Here is a 26,252-nt window from a genome sequence, read left to right on the forward strand (position 1 = left end):
TGTTGTTCTGTATGAGACAATGACAATAAATAATATTGTATCGTATCAAGACTCATCTGGAAAGTGCTATATCATGTTCCTTTCCCCACTTGCCAGGGGTCTGAGCTCCATTTGGGGTTCCTCCTTCCGCACCCCAAGGTTCCCCCAAGGCCTTGGGGAAGGAAACTGAGGCAGGCTCTGCTTGCTCCCCAGGGCCCTTCGGGGGGGGGCTGTGTCTTCCTCTGGCCATGGCACCCCCAGGAAGCCTTGGAAGAAAGGCAGGAGACCCTCAGCAGAGAACAGCCAAGTCCGGTTCTTCTCCGCAATGGCTTCCTCTTCTGAGAGCTCCCTCTCTTTCTTGTCTGGGCTGGACTGGGAGGACCCCAGTTCAGCCAGTTCCACAGGGATCTGGAGTGGGGGCAACTTCTGTTGAACTACTGCCTGAGGGGGAGGAACAAGCGAGGGCCATCCAGAAAGGGCTCCTGGGACCCTAAAGGGCCAGCAGGGGAGTCTCCAGCCTCGTCTGGGGAAGAGCCCCCCTTTTCCCAAGGCCTGCAGGTGGAGTCCTTCTAGTGCTGACTCTTGGGGTGACCAAGGATGCTGGTCTGGGGGTCAAACTCCCCTGAGGGAACCCTCCACCTTTGAGGGGATAAAGCCCTTATTATTATTATTATTATTATTACTACTACTACTACTACTATTATTCTTCTCCTCCTTGGGCCTCTGAGACAGAGAGGGCCTTTCCCTCCTGGCCCCCTTCGCAGACCCCGGCGGATCCCCCAAGGCCTCTTGCCTGGCGTCTCCCAACAGTGAGGCCTCCTCCGTGGGGCCAACATGGCGGGGAGAGAGGCTGCCCTGCAGAGGCCAAGCCATCATGGCAGGAAGGCAGCTGAGGACCAAAGGTGCCGCCCTCCTCCATCCGGGAAGAGAGACCCCGAGAGCGTGGGACCCCCAAGGCCCACAGGGGAGCCATGGCATCTCTGGGAGCAGCTGGGGCCCCCGGGAAAAAACAAAATGGCGTTCCCGCCTTTTTTGGAAAAACACCATCTCTTGGCCCTGCCACTTCCATGGGCTCCTCCTGGGCCTCCCTGGCAATGGGGGGGGGGATCCAGCTGCCCCAAATAATGAGGGGGGAGAGAAACAGGAAGAGAAGGAAGGAGAAATGAAGGAGAAGCTGGGAGGGGAGCAGCCATGAGGGAAACTCAGGGGGGAAACTCCCTCAGGAAACCGGGCGAAGGAGAGGAGGAGGCCCAGGGGAATCTGCAAGGGGATTGGCCAGCTGTCCAGTGGAGAGGCTTCTGATTGGTCCAGCCCTGCTCTGGGGTGGGAAATGGGTCTCCTGACTCCATGTGGTTCTGGGAGCCCAGGATAAACTGGTTTTCTGGCAGGAAACACAGGGAAAGGATGGCATGGGTCCCTCTGGCTCTGAACTGGGAAGAGTCCCAGAGGGAGGGGCCGCCCCCCTGAGCACCATGCGCCCCCCTCCTGCCCCCCCCCGGGTCGCGAGTGCGTTTCCTTCCTCGCCTGGGACTCTTCCTCCTCCGTCTCGTTTCCTGGGGTGAAAAGCGGCTCCAGAAGCAGAAAAACACGCTTGACCGGGGGGGGGGGGGTATTTTCGGGAGGGGAGGGGTCTCCTGGGCTGGAGGGTGTTTTGGGGGGGGTGTCTTGAGGGAGCCATTTCTGAGCCCAAGGCACCTCCCGCCACTAGGCAGCCCTTCGCCTCTTCTCCCTCCCAGGAGATAAGGGGGGCAGCCCCTAGAGCGCAGGCGCAGAAGCAGGAAAACTGAAGGCAGGGAGAGGGAGGGGAGGACTGGGGCGCTCGGCTTGCCAAGGGTTAAAAGGAGCAGAGCTGGATTCCTAGAGAGGACGGGAAGTGGAGGGGGAGGGGGCAAGGTCCTCCAGAGCAGAAGCCCCTCCCTCCCCCTGCATTCCTGCTTTCTTCTCTCTCCTTTGCAAAAGCTTCCTTGGTGCCCCTCCTGGAATCCGGTGAGTCTCCTCTCTCCTCCCCCTTAGTGTGTCCTGGGAAGAAGGGGGTCCCAGGGGGGCAGGGAGGGGGCATGGGGGTCCCTGCTCAGATCATGCCGGGGGGGGGGGGAGACCCCCAAGTCAGGGAGCAGAGGGTCATCCTTTGTCCTCTCTGCCAAGCCAGGGAGGGGCCACTTCGCAGGAAATAAGCAGCTCTGTTCTTCCTTGGGATCCAGATGCTGCCTTCCTTTCGGGGGAGGGGGCTTTGGGTCAAGGAAATAAACCCCCTTCAGAGGGAGGGAAAAGTCACATTTAAGAACAGAGGCTGCAGCCAGACGAGAACATTTGCACATGGGGGGAGCACAGGGAGAAGAAAAGCCCGTCTGCATCTCCAGACCACTTCCTGTGTCCCAGATGCAACAACATATGTCTCTCCCCCAGATCTCACTCCCAAAGACACACTCTTCCATGGTCCCCTAAGACAGATGGATGCCAGCCAACCAACCATTCTCTCCCCTCCCCCTCCTGGTGCCCCTTGAAGTTGGCTTGAGGGCAGGGGGAGGGTCCACCCCACCAGATGAAGGGAGAGGAGGTCCTTCCATCTGGAAAATGGGAATGCTTGCAAAGATTTACTTGAAGATGAGTGCCATATAGATAATAAAATAAAATATTATAAATAAATATTATATAATAAAATAAAATATTATTTTGTGGAATTCCCCCGCTTACACAAAGATTAATACAGTGGTACGTCGGGTTAAGAACCTAATTTATTCTGGAGGTCCATTTTTAACCTGAAACTGTTCTTAACCTGAGGTACTATGTCTGGGTTAGTGGAGTCTGTAACCTGAAGCGTCTGTAACCCAAGGTACCACTGTACTCATCATTTAACTAAACAACAAAATTGTTTCAGAAAAGAACAGAGCAATGTATAGAAGATCATCTTTATTCTCCCTTTTCCCTTTAGGGTCCAGTGTGCTTTGAAGACGTAGCTGTTCCTTTCCCAGAGGAGGACTGGGCTTTGCTGGATCCTGACCAGAGAGCTCTGCAGAAGGAAGTCAAGGATCAGAATCGTGGGATCCTGGCCTCTCTGGTAAGGCTCCCTGCTGGATCATAAGATCAGTTTTGAAATTCCATACAGATCTCTGAAGGACAAACCTCCTCTATTTTGAGGGAGCCCCATAGCGCCACCTGCAGCATCTGAGATGTTAACACACCCACAACTCTCAATAGGAGATGTATCTCCTGTTCTGTCTGGGAATATTCTTCCACCAGTCCTGCCTTTTCAAACCAGGATGAGGCTGGTCTGAACTGCCCAGGCCTTCTTCCATGTAGGCTTCAGAGATATTAAGGACATGGAGGTGTTGCTGTTTAGTCATGTCTGACTCTTCGTGACCCCATGGACCAGAGCATGCCAGGCACTCCTGTCATGGAGGTACATCCTGTCTAATTTTCTGTTTCCCTTTCTCCATCTGTCTGTTTTTGGTTGAGCAAAGAAATGACTGAGCTTGGAGTTGGAGCGGATCCCATGACTGAGCCAAATTAAATCCATCCCTGGATAGAGCCAGGCTTTTCGAATCCATAAATACGTTAGCTAATACCAGCCAAAAAAGGCAGTAACTCCCTTCCCTTCTTCCTCTTTCACAAGCAGTCATTTGCATTGTTCAGTCATTTCAGGCTCAGTTTCTTCCTCAGGCTAGGATTATTATTAATTAATTAATCAATTAATTAATTAATTAACAATACTGCCGTGGGCTGTAGGTGTTGAATCGGAAAGGAAGAAGAAGGGAGACAATAAGAAAATCCTCACAATGGAGAAACCATATAAATATTCAGAGTGCGGAGAGACTTTCAGTCGGAGCTCCCAGTCCACTTCCCATCAAGGAAAGCTCTTCGTTCACAAGGAGAGCCTCACTTCACATGAAAGAACTATCGGGGGGAAGAAATAAGTGCTTGAAATGTTGGGAAAGCTTCCTTCGCAGCTCCATTCTCAATTCCCATGAGATACTTCATACAGGGGAGTGTTTGGAAAAAGCTTCATGCAGGTCAGAAACCAGATCAGTGCTTGGAATGTGGAAAGAGCTTCATTCAGTTGGTGAATCTAATTTTCCATGAAGTATTTCCTACAGGGGACAGCTTAGAATGTGGAAAAAGCTTCACCTAGGAAACCAGTCTCAATTTCCATTAAATAAAACACAGCAGGGATAATAATAGAATTTTAGGAAATGGTATAAGGGATATGGTATACAGTGGTGCCTCGCAAGACGAAATTAATTCGTTCCGCGAGTTTTTTCGTCTAGCGAATTTTTCGTCTTGCAAAGCACGGTGTCGGAAAAGTTTTGGAAAAGCTTCAAAAATCACCAAAAACCTCAAAAAAGGCTACCACACCGCGTTCTATGAGTTGCTCCTCGAAGTCAAGTCGCAACTGTATTAATGGTGTTAAGAAAAAGGAAACAAACTTGCAAGACGTTTTCGTCTTGCGAAGCAAGCCCATAGGGAAATTTGTCTTGTGAAGCAGCTCAAAAACCGCAAAACCCTTTCGTCTAGTGAGTTTTTCGTCTTGCGAGGCATTTGTCTTGCGGGGCACCACTGTAACTGGTATTAGGAAACTTCATGAGGAATTAAGGGGAGAGATAGCGTTGACCCGGAGTAGTTACAAAATTTGTCGTCTCTCCCCGAGTGCCAGGGACCCTCCTCCAAAGAGAGCTTTTTTTTGTCAGAATTATTTCTTTTTTTCCAATCTTTGGCAATTAATGTTCTCGCTGCCACTGTGGCGTAAATAAATATTTCCTTATTTTCTTTTGGTATATCTACAGCCAATATTCCCAATAAAAAGTCTTCTGTTTTTTGGGGCAAAATGTTATTCAAATGTTTTCTTTAGTTCTTCATACACCGTATCCCAGAAGCCCTTGATTTTATCACATAGCCACCACATATGCAGAAGTGTCCCCTCTATTTGGTTACACCTCCGACATAATTTTGATTTTCTTTTATACATTTTACATATCTTGGTTGGTGTTAAATACCATCTATAAAACATCTTTATCAAATTTTCTTTTATTGCCTCATAAGCCGTAAAATTCCAACTCTCCTTCCATAATTTTCCCCATGATGTTAATTGAATAGGTTTCCCTAAATCCATTGCCAATTTGATCATTACCGCCTTTACCTGTTCATTCATATCCTCTCACTCGAATAAGATTCAATACATTTTAGAAATTACTTTTGTTTTGTTTTGTTTTGTAATGCCATATTTTTTGCCCCATAGGGCGCACTGGCCCATAGGGCGCACCTAGGTTTTTGGGGGGGAATTTATTCCCCCCCCCCAGGTGCGGGAACCCCAGCCCCCAGAACAGGGTGCTATCTGCTACTTCGCCCAGCTCTCCCACAGCTTGTGGAGAGCTGCGTGAAGCCCGAAGCCTGGGGGGTGCTCAGCTCAGCGCGCCCCAGGCTTCTGGGTGCAGGCAGCTCTCCTCTCGCTCTCCAGGCTTCAGCGAAAGCCTGCATTCGCCCCATAGGACGCTTCATTTTTGGAGGGGAAAAAGTGCGTCCTATAGGGTGAAAAATACAGTAATTCTTTATCCAATACTGAAATTGCAAAACCCTTTTTCTTGACAGCTTTGAAGACCTCATTTATTTGGTGATACTGGATCCACCCTGTTAGGTGGTGTTTTATTTCCTCCCGCAGTTTGGTCAGACTCATGCTGGTAGCTTCGAGAACACTATCCAACCATCTTGTCCTCTGTCGTCCCCTTCTCCTTGCGCTCTCCATCTTTCCCAACATCAGGGTCTTTTCCAGGGAGTCTTCTCTTCTAATGAGGTGGCCAAAGTCTTGGAGCCTCAGCTTCAGGATCTGTCCTTCCAGTGAGCACTCAGGGCTGATTTCCTTCAGAATGGATAGGTTTGATCCTCTTGCAGTCCAGGGGACTCTCAAAAGTCTCCTCCAACACCAGAATTCAAAAGCATCAATTCTCCTTGATCAGCTTTCTTCTTTTTATATATATATAAATATTTATTAAAGTTTTCTCAGTATTACATAATGAAAAAGAAAAAAGAAAAAATTGGAAATAAAAAAACAGTTAAAAATAATTCCATCTTTACATCACTTATCTTTCATTTACTTGTTTCCCGGACCTCCTCATACCTCCCTTTTTTGTATTCCAGTTCAATTTATTAGTTCAGCAATTCCTTTCCCTCCTTATTATCCTGATCTTTAATCTTAATATGTTATAACATTAAATTTTTACCTATTAAAAATCCAATTTTTCCATATTCTTTTAAACCATTACAGCTAGAAACCACTAAACTTCAATCCAACATCATTCTAACATTCCTTAATTTTGCAATATTTCTGTAAATAGTCTTTAAATTTCCTCCAATCTTCTTCCGCCGACTCTTTTCCCTGGTCTCGGATTCTGCCAGTCATTTCTGCCAATTCCATGTAGTCCATCACTTTCATCTGCCATTCTTCCAGAGTGGGTAGGTCTTGTGTCTTGCAATACTTTGCAATAAGTATTCTTGCTGCTGTTGTGGCATACATAAAGAAAGTTCTGTCCTTCTTTAACACCGATTGGCCGACTATGCCCAGGAGAAAGGCCTCAGGTTTCTTCAAGAAGGTATATTTAATTTTTTTTATAATAATATTTTATTAAGTTTTACAAGAAAAAGGTTACAAAAAACATCAACAAGAAAGAAAACATAACATAACAACAAACGGTGAAAAAAATAAACACCAAAAAAAAACCCCCAAAGCCAAATTCCACATAGAAGCAGGAACCAAAAGAAGAAGAAAAAGAAAAAGATACAGATAAAAATCCCTCCTTTCAATTTCTACCATTCTCTTACTTATTTTCCTGACTTCCTCTCACCTCCCTCTTTGTATTCCCTTTAAAAATTTATTCAGCAAATTCGTATCCTCTTATCTTACCCTTAGTTATATATCCTCATATAATATGGTGTTAAATTTTTCTCTAAAACCTTGGTTTTTGACTTATTCAATTTAAACCCTGCAACCTGACCAAATTCTTGAATCAGTTCTAAAACTCTTTTAGTACTAGATTCTGGCTCCTGTAACGTCAATACTAAGTCATCTGCAAATGCTCTCAATTTGTACTGTTTGGCTCCAACCTGTATACCTTTAACCAACTGGTCCCTTCTTATCATATTCAGCAAAACCTCCAGGACCGATATAAAAAGCAATGGGGAAATTGGGCAACCTTGTCGTGTCCCTTTTTCTATCTTAACTTCCTCCGTCACCACGTTATTTACAATCAATTTAGCCTTTTGTTCAGAATATATTGCATTTATACCGTTTTCAAAGCCTTGGCCTACCCCCATCCCCTGTAAGTTTTTTTCCGTAAAAATCCAAGAAATGTTGTCAAAGGCTTTCTCCGCGTCCACAAAAATTAAAACTGCCTTAGTGTTTATATTCACTTGTAATTTTTCTAAAATATTAATTATGTTTCTCACATTATCAGATAGATATCTTCCTGGGAGAAAGCCTGCTTGGTCCTTATCTATCTCTTCCACTAAGACTCTTTTTAATCTTTTAGCTAAAATATCTGTGAAAATTTTGTAATCCACATGAAGCAATGATATGGGGTGATAGTTCTTAAGCTGCGTCTTTTCAGTCTCTATTTTCGGTATAAGTGTGATATATGCTTCTTTCCACGACTCTGGTGCCCTTTCCCCCTCCATTATTTCATTACAGACCTCTTTCAAAGGTTGTACTAGCCATTCTTTTAAAGATCTGTAGTATCTAGAAGTCAGTCCATCCGGTCGTGGAGATTTACCCAATTGCATATTCTGAATGGCACCTTCTATCTCCTGTTCAGTTATTTTATAATTCAACATTAATTTATTTTCTTGAGAGATTTTTTGTAATCCATTTGATTTCAAAAATCGATCTACGTCAGTTTCTTTCTGTGGCCCTTGTGTATATAGTTGTTTAAAATACCTCTGGAAACAATTTCTAATCTCAGCTGGGTTCTGTATATTCTTTCCTTCCACTTCTAAATTTGTAACTGTATTTAATTTTTGTCTTTTTTTCATTTGCCAAGCCAGCAATTTCCCACATTTATTGGCCGACTCGAATGTCTTTTGTCTCATTTGTTTAATTTTCCATTCTATCTCCTGATTCATCATTTTCATATATTGTACTTCATATAACTTTATTTCTCTCAAAATCTCTTGAGACTTTGGTTTTACTCTCAATTTTTTTTCACTTTCCTTTATTTTCTCCAAAATTTTATCCTTATTCTCATTTTGGATTCTCTTCTTTAATGCATTCTGTTGTATCAGAAACCCTCTCATAACCGCTTTACTTGCGTCCCAGATTACTCTTTTTTCCACATTGGTGTTCATATTTATCTCAAAATAGTCCTTCAAGGTTTTTTGGGCCTTCTTAAGCACTTCTTCATCTCTAAATAAGGTGTCATTCATCCTCCATCTAAAGGAGCCCGTTGGTATTAGTTTCATTTCCATCTTAACAGCATTATGGTCGGAGCAGGTTTTTGGGCAGATTTCCACTTTTCTTGTCTTTGGTGCCATTCCTCTAGTTATCCATATTTGGTCATTTCTTGTCCATGTCATATTGGCTTCAGAAAAGAAGGTTCCTTCTTTAGCCATGGAGTTCTTTGTTCTCCAAATATCAACTAAGTCCAAGTTGTCTGTCATCTCAAAGAAAGTTTTCGGTAGTCTACCATCCTTAGTGACTACCTGTCTTTGTGCCTTGTCCATATGTGTAGATACCACTCCATTCATGTCTCCCATCAAAATCACATTATAATCCAGATAGTCCATCAAGGTCTCATGCAGCTTTTTAAAGAAATCAGATTTCCCCTCATTTGGTGCATAAATTCCTACTATCAAAATTTTTTCTCCTTGTATTTGAATTTCAATTGCCACAAATCTTCCTTGGTCATCTTTAAAAGTAAATTTCGGTAATAATCTGTCCTTTGCATATATCACAACCCCTCTTTTTTTAACCTTGTCCGATGAAATAAACTCCTGACCAAGTCTTTTATTAATCAATAGTTTCCTGTGTAACCTTGTTATATACGTTTCTTGTAAACAAATCAATTGTTCTTTTTTTAATAAATGAAACACAGATCTCCTTTTCTGAGGGGAGTTCAAACCATTACAATTCCAACTTAATAGTTGTAGAGTCATGATGTAGTTACTTTACTTCTCCTCCAACTGCACCCAGTGCCTGTTCCTGTTCTGTTGGTGGTATCACCTTCTTAAGGCGGTCTTTTAGTTCCGGAGGTAAATCTGGTATGTCTAAAGTTTCACTTACAAGTGCTCTTAGGTCTCCTGTAGCTTTCTTTTGCAGGTCTTCTCCGTGGTCTATCCAAAATTTATCTTTGTCGTCCTCTGATCTTATTTTTATTTTCTTCCCTTTATAACTGAAGGATAGGCCTTGGGGAAATTCCCACCTAAAAATGATTCCATTGCTTCTCAACAGGGCGACCAAATCCCTATAATTGGACCTAAGGTCCAAAAGATGTTTTGGAATATCCTTAAATATTTCCACTTTTGACTGATGTATTTTCAAGGTCTTCTGGAAATGCAGACTCAAGATTTTGTCTCTCTCTTTTGTTCGGAGGGTGATCAAACAGTCTCTCACCCTGTTCTTCCTCCCTCCTTTTCCAAGCCTGAAAGCTCTCACTATCATGAAGCTATCCTTCCCCAAATCTGGGTTCCAAAAGTCTGCAAATTCCTGCGTAAGAAATTCAATCAAATTGTCTTTCTCCAATTCAGGTACGGCCCCGACCCTTAAATTCACTTCTTTCTCTTTTAACTCAATCATAGACAGTATTGACTTGTGGTCTTCAAGTTGTTTGTGCAACGGTGGTATCTTCTCTTCTAGAACAGTGGCTGTAGCAGTTGCAATTTCCTTAGCCTCCTCGGCTGTCTTTCGTGTCGAGGTAGATTCCTGCAGTAGTTTCTGAATAGTTTCTGTATTATTATTTACCTTCTGTCCCAAATGATTCATTAATTTTAGCTAGTGCCTGAGCCAGGGCATCGTCAACTGCCATACCTTTAGGTTTAGGTTGTGCAGATGGGGTTGCTATTGGTAAACCAGCAGGGCCAGATGTCGATGCTCTTCTTTGCAGCCCACTGTCTGTACAAAATACTCTGCCAGACCTCGTTGTTTGTGACAAGTCTTTCTTCTGTTTCCCATCTGCCATAACCCTCAAGATGTAGCCCAAGGTCAATCTCACACTCAAAGCCAAAGTTGTTTTGAAATGGAAAATTCCCTTTGGCCCAGCTGGTGTTGTAACAATTTCAAACTTCCTCTAGGGGGACACAGTAGCAGTCAAAAATGTCTTTCCCCTTTCGTCCCCCAATTCACAAAAAAGACAGCAGTTTCTATCTCAGTTGTTGCCTGTTACTTTAAAACCAGGAGAAGCCAGTCAGAAATATTGTATCCTACTTGTATCTCAGCTGCAGAGTTAACTGTCAAAAAGTACTTTCAGCCAAAGCGCGATTCTCAATATGGCTTTCTTATTGTCACTGGGAACCCGTTCCAGGGTTTTAAGCAGTGGATTTTAGCTCCTCTTCCTCTCTTTTTTAGCAGGGAAATAACATTCAAACCTTTCCCTCCTCCTCCCCTGTAATCAAGGGGGGAAATCACTGTTTTGATGCTTGAATTATAATTCTTTTCCAACGTCTTTTAAAGCTTCCGCTTTCAAGTTCATTGCTTTACTCCATTTACAAGAACGGAAGGCAGACTTCCTGTTTATGCCTCTCCGCTTCGGTGCCAAATTATTCATACAATTTGTAAAGTTCCTTTAATTCCGAAGTTAGCCTGCTCACGGATCGTTGTTTTACAGCCAAATTGTCCCAGGAAAAAGGCAGTACTCTCTGGTAAAGGCTACGCGGCTTCGCTCCACGGAAGAAGCAATTAACTCACAGCACCGCGCCACTTCCCCGCTCCAGAGCCCGTTGCCGGGTTCCTTTGCCAATCGGGGGGGCGCAAACGGTGCCCGCCGAGTCCCACGGTCACAGGCTTCCCCCGCCTGTGATTTTTGAAGGGTCCCCGCTGCGCCGTAGCGGTACAGACCCAATTTCCATAGAGCCGGTTCCCTCCAAGTCAGAGGGAATCCGCCATTACCAATGGCGCCACCCCGGAAGTCCTCCCTTGATCAGCCTTCTTGATGGTCCAGCTCTCACTTCCATACCTCACTACTGGGGTCAAATCATAGCTTTAACTATACATACCTATGTTGGCAAGGTGATGTCTCTGCTTTTTAAGATGCTGTCTAGGTTTGCCATCGCCTTTTTCCCAAGGAGCAGGCGTCTTTTAATTTCGTGACTGCTGTCACCATCTGCACTGATCATGGAGCCCAAGAAAGTCAAATCTCTCACTGCCTCCATTTCTTCCCCTTCTATTTGCCAGGAGGTGATGGGACCAGTGGCCATGATCTTCGTTTTTTTGATGTTGAGATTCAGACCATATTTTGCGCTCTCCTCTTTCACCCTCATTAAAAGGTTCTTTAATTCTTCCTCACTTTCTGCCATCAAGGTTGTGATATTTCATCCGGCAATCTTAATTCCGGCTAGGGATTCATCCAGCCCAGCTTTTCGCATGATGAATTCTGCATATAAGTTAAATAAGCAGGGAGACAATATACAGCCTTGTCGTACGCCTTTCCCAATTTTAAACCAATCAGTTGTTCCATATCCAGTTCTAACTGTAGCTTCTTGTCCCACATAGAGATTTCTCAGGAGACAGATGAGGTGATCAGGCACTCCCATCTCTTTAAGAACTTGCCAAAGTTTGCTGTGGTCGACACGGTCAAATGCTTTTGCGAAGTCAATGACGCAGAAGTAGATGTCTTTCTGGAACTCTCTAGCTTTCTCCATAATCCAGCGCATTTTTGCAATTTGGTCTCTGGTTCCTCTGCCCCTTCGAAATCCAGCTTGCACTTCTGGGAGTTCTTGGTCCACATACTACTTAAGCCTGCCTTGTAGAATTTTAAGCATAACCTTGCTAGCGTGTGAAATGAGTGCAATTGTGCGGTAACTGGAGCATTCTATGGCACTGCCCTTCTTTGGGATTGGGATGTAGACTGATCTTCTCCAATCCTCTGGCCACTGCTGAGTTTTCCAAACTTGCTGGCATATTGAGTGTAGCACCTTAACATAACAGCAGCATCTTTTAAAAATTTAAATAGTTCAGCTGGAATATCATCACTTCCACTGGCCTTGTTATTAGCAGTGCATTCTAAGGCCCATTTGACTTCACTCTCCAGGATGTCTGGCTCAAGGTCAGCAACCCCACTACCTGGGGGTGTACGAGACATCCATACCTTTCTGGTATAATGCCTCTGTGTATTCTTGCCCCCTCTTCTTGATGTCTTCTGCTTCTGTTAGGTCCTTACCACTTTGGTCCTTTATTATGGTAATCTTTGTACAAAAAGTTCCATTCATATCTCCAATTTTCTTGAACAGATCTCTGGTTTTTCCCATTCTATTGTTTTCCTCTATTTCTTTGTATTGCTCATTTAAGAAGGCCCTCTTGTCTCTCTTTGCTATTCTTTGGAAATCTGTACTCTATTTCTTGTAGGTCTGCCTTGGATTCATATCGAGATCATTCTATCATTTTTGAGATTTCATCCCAGTACAGCTTTCGCCACTCTTTTGTTGACTATGAGGGCCACTCCATTTCTTTTACGGGATTCTTGCCCACAGTAGTAGTTATGATGGTCATCTGAACTGAATTCGCCCATCCCTGTCCATTTTAGTTCACTGATGCCCAGGATGTCAATATTTATTCTTGCCATCTCATTTTGACCACATCCAGCTTACCTTTCGGCTTTGGCCCAGCCGTTTCATCAGCCCTGAATCTACTTGTCCTTGTCCTCCTCTCTTCCTCAGTAGCATGTTGGACGCCTTCTGACCTGAGGGGCTCATCTTCCAGCATCATCACTTTTATATGCCTGTTGTCTTTGTCCATGGAGTTTTCTTGGCAGGGCTACTGGAGTGGCTTGCCGGTTCGTGCTCCAGGTGGATCACGTTTGGTCTAAACTCTCCACTATATCCTGTCCATCTTGGGTGGCCCTGCACAGCTTAGCTCATAGCGTCTCTGAGTTATTCAAGCCCCTTCGTCACAACAAGGCAGTGAAAGTGGCCCAATTCAATTCCATATTTTTCTTTCCCCCAGTTATTGCTTCTTGAGGTGAAATCCACCAGGGGGTTTTAGGTTCTAACACCACTTTATGTTTTTCCCATACTCTATATATCAATTTTCTTATTATATGATTTCAAAATTGATTTCTTTCCATGTTTTAATATGTTGTTGTTTAGTTGTTTAGTTGTGTCCCACTCTTTGTGACCCCATGGACCAGAGCACGCCAGGCACTCTTGTCTTCCACTGCCTCCCGCAGTTTGGTCAGGGATTTAATATAATTGTCTTTAAATAGGTTGGCGTTTTCATTTGTCAGCCAGATTCCGAAATACGTAGTTGTCAGGGGTTCAGGGACAGAGGCACAGGGTAGGCAGGAGATGGAGAGCGATGGGGATGAATCCCAGGACAGCGAGGAAGAGGATGACGATGACTCTAGAGATTCCATGAGTCTTTCCAGCGAATCAGAGGATTCCCAGAAGGGGGCGCCGGTGGTCAAGGCCCGGGGAGCCCCAGGGGGGACGTGTCAGGAGCAGGGGGCCAGCGGGGGATCCCAAAGTGGCAGCTGGGCGTCAGGACCAGCCTCCCCACCAGAGTGCAGCGAAGGGGGTGGAGGTTCCAGTGTATCAGGGGAGGCGGCTCCGGCAGTAGAGAAAGGAGGGAGGTCGGAGCAAGCCACCCTCCCGGAAGGGGAGGGGAGTAGTGAAGGGAGTAGCGTAGCTGTCAAAAGGAAAGTTAGAGGTTGGGGGCGCGCGCCAAGTTCAAATGTAGAGGCGCGCGGAAGTACAGGGAGCCCGGAGGAGGGGCCAGGTCCCAAAGCCCGCAGGAGGGGGCAAGAGCAGTCTGATTCCGCGTCAGAGGAATCCAGGAGGGGCGAAACCCCAGCGGGCAGAAAGACCCTGCGGAAAAGGAAAGAGAGAAAGAGGTGGAGCAGCGCAAGCCTCAAACTGGTGCAGGGGAGGGACGGATTCAGAAGGGACTTCAGCGGTCTAAGCCTAACAGACGTAGGGCTGCGCGCCTCGGATCTGAAGCAAACAATGAACTGCAATAAACACTTTTGTATATAAGAAAAGAAAGGCGTTGGTCTTTTGTGAGCTGAGACTTGAGGCAGCCCTGACAGTAAGTCCCTTCTCAAAAAAACTGCAAAGCTCACGAAGTTTGGCAGACATGACTACTGAGGAGCAGATAACGACCCTGCAAAACGCAGTCGCTGAACTCTCCGTTGCAGTACGGGTCTCCCAGAAGACAGTTGCCGAAGCAGAAGCGCGATGCCAGGATCTGCAAGCCAGGTGGGATCAGGCGTGCAAACGGGTTCCCGGGGTCCAGATCAGAGGGAATCGGTCTCGGACGGAGGGGGGGCAATTTAGTAGCCCACTTCGATGGGAACCTGAAGCATTATCCCAATTTCAGAGCAGACGTCCTATACGCGCTGCATTTGCTTCGAAAAGACTTCAAAGATGAGGAGGAGAAAGTAGGCTTTATTGTGTCCCATTTGCATGGGGAAGCTAGAACCTGGTTACGCAATTTGTGGCGCGAAGATGGTCTTGCCCGCAGGGACTCTGACGAATTTATCAAAGCCATGGACGCTTGCTTCCAATCTACCGTTGACGTTGATGTGGCGCGCCAGGAGATGCATGGATTGCGGCAGGGCAAGGCTACAGTGCGTCAGTACCATTCTCGCTTTTTTGCTTTGCTGAATGTGCTGGGCTGGGAAAAGGACTCCCTGGCAGTGAGAGACTTGTTCTGGGAGGGGCTTCATGGCTCAGTAAAAGATGAGCTGGCTAGGGGAGACAGACCTCAAACCCTAGCAGACGTCGTGCAGAGGGCACTCACGATAGGGGTGCGCCACGAAGAACGCCCTTGGCACAGTGAGGAGGGGCGTCACGTCCGCCCACCAGCTAGAGCGCCTCCTTTTCTTCTTCCCAGGGACCTGGGACGTACAAATCCCTCGCCTATGCTGAAGGGAGGGGAGGAACCAATGGAGCTGGGTGGTGCAAAGGCTCAGCCAGCTGCCGGAGCCTCAGCGTCCGGAGCAGTCAAGGCGAAGCCTCCTAGAGGGACCAGGAAGTGTTACATCTGTGACAGTGCACAGCACATGGCTAAAGAGTGTCCCCAGAGGCTCCAGAAGCACACTGCAGCCTTAGCAACAGTAACAGGGGAAGCGTTCCAAGGAGAACAGTTTCAGGGAAACGAGAATGCCTGGCTGGAAGCAGAGATGCTGGGGCTCCGCCAGGCAAGTCAGTGAAGCAGTCCCCAGCGCTTTTGCAGCCTACAGACCCCTTACCACCCAAGCCAGTGGTGCAGCTCACTGCTACTCTCCAGCTACCTAATGGACTCACCCTGGAAGTCCCCATTACGATTGACTCAGGGAGCAACGCAGACTTCGTGGGGATGCAGTTCATCAAGCAGCATCGCATAGCGCTACTACCAGCCACGCTGCCTCTGAACGTCGTCACGGTAGATGGCAGGAAGTTGCTGGGCGGGCAAGTGGTACAACAGACGCCACCCATGCTGCTGAAAATTGGGAATCATCGCGAGGTCATCAGTTTCAATGTCACCCAACTGTCAGACACGCCTATAGTGTTAGGCATGAGTTGGCTGGATAGACACAGCCCATCATTAGCGTGGTACCAGCGGCAGCTCACCTTTGGCTCATCCTACTGCGCACAACATTGCATCCAGACTGGCCAGGAGGAGGAGGGCCAGGAGGAAGGGCAACAGTTGCATCTAGGCATGGTGCAGGCAGTGCCCCACAAGTACAAGGGGTTTTTGGAGGTCTTCTGCGAAAAGGAAGCTGACCAATTACCACCCCACCGGCCCTACGACTGTGCAATTTGTTGGAATTCTGCCTGGGTCAGAGGAATGTGCCACAGCGTAGGCACCGGCAGATATTCCTGTCGACCTCCCCGCGTCTCCCAACCTCTGCTGATAAGCAGGCGAGGTCCGGCGATTCTTCTCAGATGTATGAGAGGAACACACCGTTCTTCCTCTCTCCCCTTTGGTGTCCCCAGGGAGGGGAAAGAAGCAGACAGAAAACTATTTACATCATTTATTTCTGCCTCTTACATCAGTACAGAGAATCATGTCTGCACTCAACAACAGCAAGAAGGAAACTCCTCCCAAGTACATCCAGTACGGGTCATATGACACACACACACACTGAGCTAACATCCGGTGCTCAGTACAGAATGGACTGCCCCTTTGTTTCCATGGCAACAGTCACAAACATCCTGTCTGGCTTTCCAGCCACAAGCAGCTGGCTGAGCTGCTGGAGCCTTTGCTTGCTGCAGCATTGGTGCTTTATGGTAACATACTCCCCCTAAAGTATCAATGTGTGCTGCGAGCAAAGCGTCATCCAGAGAAGAAAACAAACAGTTGTTATATTTATAACATTCCCCTGTTGTTTCAGTTCCACCCTTGGAACTACCCGCCACTGGTTTAACCAATGTACCTCTCTGGTTGTGTGACTTCGCATTACCTCGGTTAACAACTCTCTGTTGTGCCTTTGTCTCTGACTCAGACACAGCTTCAATCTGTCCTTGGTCGTTTACAATAGCAACATATGCAAGGTTAGCAAACTCCTTTGAATACCTCTTGGGTGGTACACCCTTCGTTGCTCTCTCAGACCTACGTAAAAGGTTCTGATCCTCTGTGCTCACTGGTTCAACCTTTGGATTCTGTCGAGAACCAGTAGCAATCAGTGGTTCATCCTCCTCTTCTGAGGGTCTAGTCATTATGTGAGATTTCCTCTCAATGACTGTGACAACTGAGCTGTCTGAGCTATCGCTGTCATCATCAGTACTACTGAACTCAATAAGATCAAACTCATCATCATCATCATCGCCACCTGTGGGAAATGTTTGTACTACTCGCTCTTGCTCTGGAGCACTCTCTAGGAACTTTGTGAGAATCACCTGACCAGATTCAGACAAAATTACTCTGTAGAGACCCTTTTCATAACCCACAAAAATGCCTCTGGCATTCTTTACTCCACCTGGAGCTTCTGTTCTCACATGAGACCCGAAAACCTTAAAATAGGCAACAGAAGGTTTTCTATTGAACAGCTTCTCAAAAGGAGAACATCCCAACTCTGTTGAGACCTTTCTCAACCACACGTGAACATAGGACATTAACGACTCCGCCCAATATTCATGTGGCAAATGTGAACTCAGCAATTGTGCATTCATTCCCTTTTGCAATTCTTTGTTCACTTTTACACAGACCCCCCTGTTCCACGCTTCTTGCGAAACTGCCACTTTGTGGTCTATCCCTTTTCCATCCAGGAACTTCTGAAACTTCTGTAACAGAAAAATTTGCTTCTCATCTGTGAAAAGACAATCAATGTTAGCATCATGCATATTTTTAACCTTGTCACAAAACTCCTGAAACTTTTCTAAAGTTTCTTGCGGTTTCTCCATCATATAAACCCAAGAATAATTAGTGAAACAATCCACACACAAAAGGTAAAATCGTGCACCGCCTCTAGATGGTTCTAGAGGACCAATCACATCAGCATACACCCGCTGAAATGCTCTGTCGACCTTCTTCGTCACCTTCCTGGTGCTCACACTGGTCTTGCCTGCAAGAGAGATTTCGTTAGAATCAGAAGAATTACATTTCATGTAATCACTTTGATCAAAAGTCAACAAATACAGTCCATCTTTCTCTTTGGCAGTAAGAAACAGTTCTCCATCTTTGTAGATCTTGCAGCTTTTAGCATCATAGGACAGTTTCAGTCCTTTCTTTGCAATCTGCGACACGCTCAGCAGATTAAATCTCAGTTCTGGAACCAGGTAAACATCGCTTATAGTCAAGTTCAGACTCTCAAGATACACAGTCCCAATTCCAGTTGCTTCCAACTCCTGACCGTTGGCCTGTTTCACAGTGAAGCTTTGCTTCTTCAACGTCGAAAACAGTCCTCTGTGCGGGCACATGTGAACCGTTGCGCCCGTGTCAATTATGAACGAGTTCCCAACATCTGGCGTGGCTCCTTTCGCCATCATAGCCTTTGCAGGTTTCACCTGGCACTTGGTACGGCTTTTGCCTGACGCCTGAGGCTTCGTAGAGCTGCTCTTTGCTCCTCTTGACTGGCGCGGCTTCTTACAGTTTCGCTGTAGATGCCCAGTCTGTCCACAATTGTAGCATCGGACAGCACTCAATGCTACACCATGCTCTCCAGTAGCATCAGCAGTGGGGAGATTTGAACTCTGTTCTTCCCTCCCCCTGTCTTTTTCTTCCAGTGCAGCAAGTCTGTCGTGTTCATTCAGGACCACAGCACAAACTCTCTCCGCGGTCAGCTGCGCGGCCGGTAGGGAACCAAGCTGACTGGCAACAACCTTGTAGGTGCGGCTAAGGCTGTTTATCATCATGAAGCAAAACACTTCCTCCTGAAGACGGAAATTGCGTTCCACCATCTGTTGACGCAGAAACTTCATTTCTGTCAGGTGCGCTTGAACATCTCCATCAGGCGCAAGTCTCAGATTGGTTAATTTCTCAAAATACAGCAACGCTGAAGAACCAGCATCTCTCTGATGCGTCGTACGCAGCGTGTCCCAAACCTCTTTCGCATTTTCTAAATGCTGAACATGCACCAACTGATCATCTGAGACACACAGAATTATAGCAGTCCTGGCCCTTACATTCTGTGACTCCCAACCTCTGGTTGGTGCTGCAGGGATGGGGTTTTCAATTACATCAAAAAGCCTCTGATTCTGCAGCAGGGCCTTCATCTTCACAGACCAAGATGAATAATTGTCATTGGTTAAGGGAAGTGGGCAAGGCAAACCTCCTTTCTTGGCATCCATCTTGAAGCCAAGCCTCTCTCACCTCCTGTCAAACAAACTGTAAAATCCAACAGTTGTTTTTTTCTTTCTCACGCAGCAAACTGCAAATTGTTTACGCTCTTTGCACCTGGCAGCTAAACTCAGGCTGCTATTGAAAAGTCCCTTCCAAGAGCTCGTAAACTTTGTAGCCAAAACATTCTCTGATTTTGTTTCGCTTTCCCAGGCTTACACTCAGAGCCTTCTGCGCAGCCAGTAAATTTCCACTTCCGTTACCTAGCAACAATGCATTTCAATAGGACATCTTATCAACCACAAAAATTTGTGGAATGCAGGCTGAGCTTCCAAGCTGCAGGCCTCTTCTCCCGGAGCTTTCGTTTTCTTTGAAACGCAGCTCCGTGAACCAGGGAATTAATCTTCCTGCGTTCACACTTTTAGCCCGAAATGCAGCATACCTTGAACTTTGTTGCTCTGGAAAACACCTCTTCTTTCCACCAGCTGTCTGTGGAGCCTCTGGCTGCTTTCAGACGCTTTTCTCCCTCCTTGGAGCAGAGGAGGACAATCCACCAGCCTCTCATGCAGAGGTCGATGGATCGAAGGCTGCCACTGTTGGAATTCTGCCTGGGTCAGAGGAATGTGCCACAGCGTAGGCACCGGCAGATATTCCTGTCGACCTCCCCGCGTCTCCCAACCTCTGCTGATAAGCAGGCGAGGTCCGGCGATTCTTCTCAGATGTATGAGAGGAACACACCGTTCTTCCTCTCTCCCCTTTGGTGTCCCCAGGGAGGGGAAAGAAGCAGACAGAAAACTATTTACATCATTTATTTCTGCCTCTTACATCAGTACAGAGAATCATGTCTGCACTCAACAACAGCAAGAAGGAAACTCCTCCCAAGTACATCCAGTACGGGTCATATGACACACACACACACTGAGCTAACATCCGGTGCTCAGTACAGAATGGACTGCCCCTTTGTTTCCATGGCAACAGTCACAAACATCCTGTCTGGCTTTCCAGCCACAAGCAGCTGGCTGAGCTGCTGGAGCCTTTGCTTGCTGCAGCATTGGTGCTTTATGGTAACACAATTGACCTCTTACCAGGGGCGACGCTGCCGACTGCGAAGCTGTATTCCATGTCTGAAGATGAGATGCAGGAACTCCGGGAGTTCATAGATCACAATTTGAAGCGGGGATTCATCCGAGAATCCAAGGCCGTGGGGGGCAGTCCTGTGTTTTTCGTGAAGAAGAAGGACACGCCCCAAAAAAGGCTCATTGTGGACTATAGGGCCATCAACTCGATGACAAAGCCCAAGGCCTTCCCCATGCCCAAGATTGATGACCTGCTCGCGACGGAGAGGAAGGGGAGGATCTTCACCAAGTTGGATCTACGCGGAGCATACAATCTAATACGCATGAGGGAAGGTGACGAGTGGAAGATGGCCATGTTCACGCCGCTGGGCACCTATGAATACAGAGTTATGCCGTTTGGTCTCCAAAATGGCTCCCACTGTTTCCAAGCATTCATGCACCACGTGCTAGCAGGACTCCTCTACAAGAAGTGCGTATGTTTCCTCGACGACATTCTGATCTTCTCAGAATCGCAGGAGACTCACGAGAGAGACGTAAAGGAGGTCCTGCAGAGGCTACGGGAGCACAGACTCTACGCCAAACTGGAGAAGTGCCAGTTCGACGTGACGGAGGTGGATTTCCTGGGCTACCGGCTGTCCGACAAGGGACTAGCCATGGACAGCGCCAAAGTCCGCGCGGTGTTGGACTGGAATAGCCCGCGCAATCGGAAGGAGGTCCAGAGGTTCGTCGGTTTGGCCAACTTTTACCGCAAGTTCATCAGGGGTTTCGCGAAAGAGACGGCAGCTATCACGGACACCCTCAGTTCCAAGAAGAAAAAGTTCACCTGGACGGACCAGGCGGAGCAGTCCTTCAGGAGACTTAAGAGTCTCTTCGCGTCCGAAGACCAGCTGCTACACGTGAATCCCGGCAGGCCCATGCGGGTTGAGACTGACGCATCTGACAGAGCAGTGGGGGCCGTCCTCTTGCAGGAAGATCCACAAGGGAACTGGAGGCCCTGCGCTTTCTATTCCCGGAAGCTCAGCAAGTCGGAACAGAACTACACCATCTGGGACAGGGAGTTGTTGGCCATCCACGCGGCTTTCAAGGCGTGGCGGCACTTCCTTATCGGAGCCAAGCACACCGTGCAGGTCCGCACGGACCACAAGAACCTAGAGTATTGGCGCACGGCGAAGCTCCAGAGCCAGAGGCACATGAGATGGGCGGAGTCTTTTGCGGATTTCGATTTCCGGATAGAGTATATCCCGGGAGACAACAACGTCATAGCGGATGCGCTCTCCAGGAAACCGCAGTATCTCGAGGAAGCGGCACCAGTGGCAGCGGATTTCGATTTCCGGATAGAGTATATCCCGGGAGACAACAACCGTTCTTCGCCAACAATGGGCGACATCCCAGAACCTTCCCGGCGTTGGAGACAACGACGCAGGGGGAGTCGCAGGGAGCTGAGCATTTAGCAGCAGAATTGCAGGAGGTCCACGAGGAGCTACGACGGCACTTGGAACTAGCTAAACACGCCTACAAAGTGCAGGCAGACAGGCACAGGAGGGCAGGAGAAGACATCCAGGTGGGGGACTGGGTATGGTTAGCAGCCCAGGCGGTGCCGGCCAAGTCGTTAGCTAAGAAGAAGCTAGGACACAAACAGCTAGGGCCATACCAAGTTGAGGGCAGGATCAATCCTGTAGCTTTTCGGTTGACCCTCCCAGAAGGTTCCCGAATGCACCCGGTCTTTCATAGGTCGGTGCTTACACCCTACAAGGCCCCACACAGATTTCAGGAGCCAGGGACGGCACCAGACCCACGTAGAGAGTCACCGGGGGGGGAAGTCCCCGAGGACCCCGACACTCAACGAGGTCACGGAAATTCTGGACTCGAGATGGGGGGAGGAGGGAGTGGAATACCTCCTCGCCAGGGAAGGTACCCCGGCCAGCGCCAACAGTTGGGTGCCAGATTATGCTCTGGAGGAACCTCTTCTTAAAGACGAGTTCCATGCACTCTTCCCACACAGGCCCATGCCAGAGGAGTATTTTGACGACTGGCTTTTTACGCCCACACTTTCAGGCAGCACCTTCCGGGGGTTCTCCTCCGCAGAGGAGACCACACCGGAATCGAGCCCTCCAAGGGGATCGTTCTCGGGGGTGGACACGGACCGCTCTTATTGGTGGGACGATCAACCAGAAGTGGGGTGGCGAAGGGGGCCTTGGCAAGCAGCATCGCCTGAAGTAACAGGGGGAGGGAAGGGTTTGGATGTGTTGGGGGAGGACCCCGGTTTCGAGCACGCATACACTGAACTGGAAGCAGAGGAGATCGACGTCGATGAACTGTATCCAGCATCTACCCCCGCTACAACGGAGCTCCCGGAACCTGCACCCGAGCAGCGGGAGGGGGGAAGGGGGGGCTTCGAGGGGGGGATGGATGTCAGGGGTTCAGGGACAGAGGCACAGGGTAGGCAGGAGATGGAGAGCGATGGGGATGAGTCCCAGGACAGCGAGGAAGAGGATGACAATGACTCAAGAGATTCCATGAGTCTTTCCAGTGAATCAGAGGATTCCCAGAAGGGGGCGCCGGTGGTCAAGGCCAGGGGAGCCCCAGGGGGGACGTGTCAGGAGCAGGGGGCCAGCGGGGGATCCCAAAGTGGCAGCTGGGCGTCAGGACCAGCCTCCCCGCCAGAGTGCAGCAAAGGGGGTGGAGGTTCCAGTGTATCAGGGGAGGCGGCTCCGGCAGTAGAGAAAGGAGGGAGGTCGGAGCAAGCCACCCTCCCGGAAGGGGAGGGGAGTAGTGAAGGGAGTAGCGTAGCTGTCAAAAGGAAAGTTAGAGGTTGGGCGCACGCGCCAAGTTCAAATGTAGAGGCGCGCGGAAGTACAGGGAGCCCGGAGGAGGGGCCAGGTCCCAAAGCCCGCAGGAGGGGGCAAGAGCAGTCTGATTCCGCGTCGGAGGAATCCAGGAGGGGCGAAACCCCAGCGGGCAGAAAGACCCTGCGGAAAAGGAAAGAGAGAAAGAGGTGGAGCAGCGCAAGCCTCTTAAACTGGTGCAGGGGAGGGACGGATTCAGAAGGGACTTCAGCGGTCTAAGCCTAACAGACGTAGGGCTGCGCGCCTCGGATCTGAAGCAAACAATGAACTGCAATAAACACTTTTGTATATAAGAAAAGAAAGGCGTTGGTCTTTTGTGAGCTGAGACTTGAGGCAGCCCTGACAGTAGTTTTATTTACTATTTCCAATCCTGATATTTTCTTTAGTTCTTCTTTTTCCTGTGTTGACATATTTTTTTCTCGCATACTAGTCTTATTTCCTCCAGATTTTCAGTAGTTAGAATTACATTGTCTGCAAAGGCCTTCATCTTGTGTGACTTCTTCCCCCTTGTTAGACCTTTTATGCCTTGGTCACTCCTTGTTGTCATTGCTAAGAATTCTAGTACCGTAATAAAAAGTAGAGGCGAAAGGGGGCAGCCTTGCCTGTTCCCCTTATTTACTTTATATTCTTCTCTTATTTCACTATTTAGCATCAATTTGGCTCTCTGATTTCAATATATTGCCTCAACACCCCTAATAATATTTTCTCTGAGTCCTGTTTTTTCTGTAGTTTTTTTCATGGAGCTCCAAGAGATGTTGTCAAAGACCTATTCCGTGTCTATCAGCATCAAAATGGCTTTTTTATCTGATCGTGCTTCTAAATATTCTAAAATATCAATTATGTTTCTCATTTTATTGTGCATGTGTCTGCCTGGTAAGAAGCCAGCCTGATCTCTGTTTTTTATTTCATTCAATACTTTATTTTAATCTGTTGGCTAGGATGTTGGCAAATATTTTATAATCATTATTGAACAATGATATAGGTCTATAATTTTTGATTAGTATTGGATCTGCTCCTTGTTTGGGTCTCAGTGTGATAAGTGCTTCTTCCCATGATTTTGGTATTCTTCCTCCCTTTAAAATTTGGTCCAGTACTGTTTCATTGGTTCTGATAATATATCTTCTAACTTCTTATAAAATGCCGCCGATAATCCATCCGTACCTGGGGACTTTCCTATCTTTGCTTTTGAGATTGCTGCACCTCCATCATCGCTGTTGGTACATTTACCGTATTTTTCGCTCTATAACACGCAGATTTTTTCTCCTGAAAAGGAAGGGGAAATGTCTGTGCGTGTTATGGAGCGAATGTGTGGTCCCTGGAGCCGAAAAATCAGACAAAAATCAAATCGGGCTTCACGATTGCTGAAACGGAACAAAGAGCAGGGAAAGCCCCTCCCCTCCAGGCAAGCAGAGGGGAAAAGAGGAAGCAGCTGCTTTCCTGCATTCTGCCTCAGGGTCTTACTGCCCACCCTCTCTGTTTCGTTGCTGTGTTTGCTGAAACGGAACAAAGAGCAGGGAAAGCCCCTCCCCTCCAGGCAAGCAGAGGGGAAAAGAGGAAGTGGTTGCTTTCCTGCATTCTGCCTCAGGGTCTTACTGCCCACCCGCTCTGTTTCGTTGCTGTGTTTGCTGAAACGGAACAAAGAGCAGGGAAAGCCCCTCCCCTCCAGGCAAGCAGAGGGGAAAAGAGGAAGCAGCTGCTTTCCTGCATTCTGCCTCAGGGTCTTACTGCCCACCCGCTCTGTTTCGTTGCTGTGTTTGCTGAAACGGAACAAAGAGCAGGGAAAGCCCCTCCCCTCCAGGCAAGCAGAGGGGAAAAGAGGAAGTGGTTGCTTTCCTGCATTCTGCCTCAGGGTCTTACTGCCCACCCGCTCTGTTTCGTTGCTGTGTTTGCTGAAACGGAACAAAGAGCAGGGAAAGCCCCTCCCCTCCAGGCAAGCAGAGGGGAAAGCAGAGTGTCTGCTTTCCTCTCTGTGCTTCGGAGGGAACAATGTTTGTGAAGGGAAGAGAGATTACAGGTTCAGCTTAAAATTCTGATTTGACTTCCTGCTTTTTGTTTTTGGGGACACACAGCATTCAAATATGCTTTCTTCAATTTAAAAGGATGAAATCCTTAAACAGTGTTTTGCCTGTAAATTCATGCGATCTGGAAGATTACAGTGTCTGTACCTCTTAAGGGATGGCAAAGCTTAGGTTTCGCTGCTAAATAGTTCTTAATGCAGTTAAAATGCTTTCTTCTGTCAAGGCAATTAAAAAAAATAAATATCAGGCAGCCGGAAAACATGCAGATGGGAGAGAGAGAGAGAGAGAGAGAGAGAGAGCGCGCTGGCTGGCTTGTGTGGGTGGGTGGGGGGGAACTTTTGCCTTCCTTTCCTCACGTTATAGCCCTCTCCTGCATTCTTAGCCTTCTGTGTTTTTCCTTCCCTCCCCACTTAAAATGTGGTTACAAAGCATGGATCCACATGGATCCTCAGGATCTTTGCATTGGGTCACCCCAAATTCACCATCAGAGCACACAGCATGTCCATGGCTACAGCCTGCCCCCCCAAAATCACGCAACCACTGTTGCCTGGGGCTGCAATGGTGCAAAAACGTGGTTACAAAGCATGGATCCACATGGATCCTCAGGATCTTTGCATTGGGTCAGCCAAAATTCACCATCAGAGCACATAGCATGTCCATGGCTACAGCCTGCCCCCCCAAAATCACGCACCCACTGTTGCCTGGGGCTGCAATGGTGCAAAAACGTGGTTACAAAGCATGGATCCACAGGGATTCTCAGGATTTTTGCATTGGGTCACCCCAAATTCACCATCAGATCACATGTCTGTGGCCACAGCATGAAGCACAAAAATGATACGTCCACTGTTTCATTCAGAATATTTTTTCCCTTGTTTTCCTCCTCTAAAAACGATGTGCGTGTTATGGTCAGGTGCGTGTTATAGAGCGAAAAATACGGTAGTTGTTCTATCTGCTATTGTCGGGAGTCTATTTTGTGCTATGAATCATTCCATTTCCTCTTGGTCTTCTTCATTGTAAAATTTCCTATAGTAATTTAATTTTTCTTTGCATATTTCTTTAGGATCTTCAATTATTTTTCATTTTTCTATTACTCTCTCCTTTTCTTTTGTCTTTAATTGCCACACAAGTAGCCTACCTGATTTTTTGGAACCACTGGAGAGGTATAGAAATGGGGCTTCTGTTGGGTAAGGGCCGCCCCATTTGTGCTTCTCCAGGGGCAGGAGAATCCCTGCAGGGCCTCTGAGGCTCCCTTTTCTTCTTCCTCTCTCCCAGGACCCTGCAGCTCGTTTTGACTACTTGACTCCTCAGGAAGGATAAAAGGGATGGATTCTGCAAACCTAGTGAGGATGGAAGGGGGAAGATGGACAGTTAACCTGGTCAGGTTGTCTCCTGCATCACTCCTCTCAACCTCTGAGTGTTCCCTCCCAGGGACCTCCGAGAAATC

At 47.5% G+C, this 26,252-nt stretch overlaps 2 protein-coding genes and 1 long non-coding RNA gene across 3 annotated transcripts in view; 2 read left to right on the plus strand and 1 right to left on the minus strand.

Annotated features, from left to right (window-relative positions):
* The window catches only part of LOC308465792 (uncharacterized protein), a 430,090-nt gene that overhangs the window by 337,903 nt on the left and 65,935 nt on the right, over positions 1 to 26,252 (minus strand). The gene's annotated exons all lie outside the window — the stretch shown is intronic.
* The window catches only part of LOC308465694 (uncharacterized protein), a 386,527-nt gene that overhangs the window by 289,840 nt on the left and 70,435 nt on the right, over positions 1 to 26,252 (plus strand). The window lies entirely within an intron of this gene.
* Positions 1,629 to 26,094, plus strand: LOC308466267. The gene is made up of 3 exons (XR_013980687.1): positions 1,629 to 1,965; positions 2,912 to 3,037; positions 26,081 to 26,094. It is a non-coding gene; the product is annotated as an uncharacterized lncRNA (long non-coding RNA).

Source organism: Podarcis pityusensis (genome assembly GCF_964106645.2).
Source record: "Podarcis pityusensis genome assembly, chromosome: 2".
Classification (NCBI taxonomy): Eukaryota; Metazoa; Chordata; class Lepidosauria; order Squamata; family Lacertidae; genus Podarcis; species Podarcis pityusensis.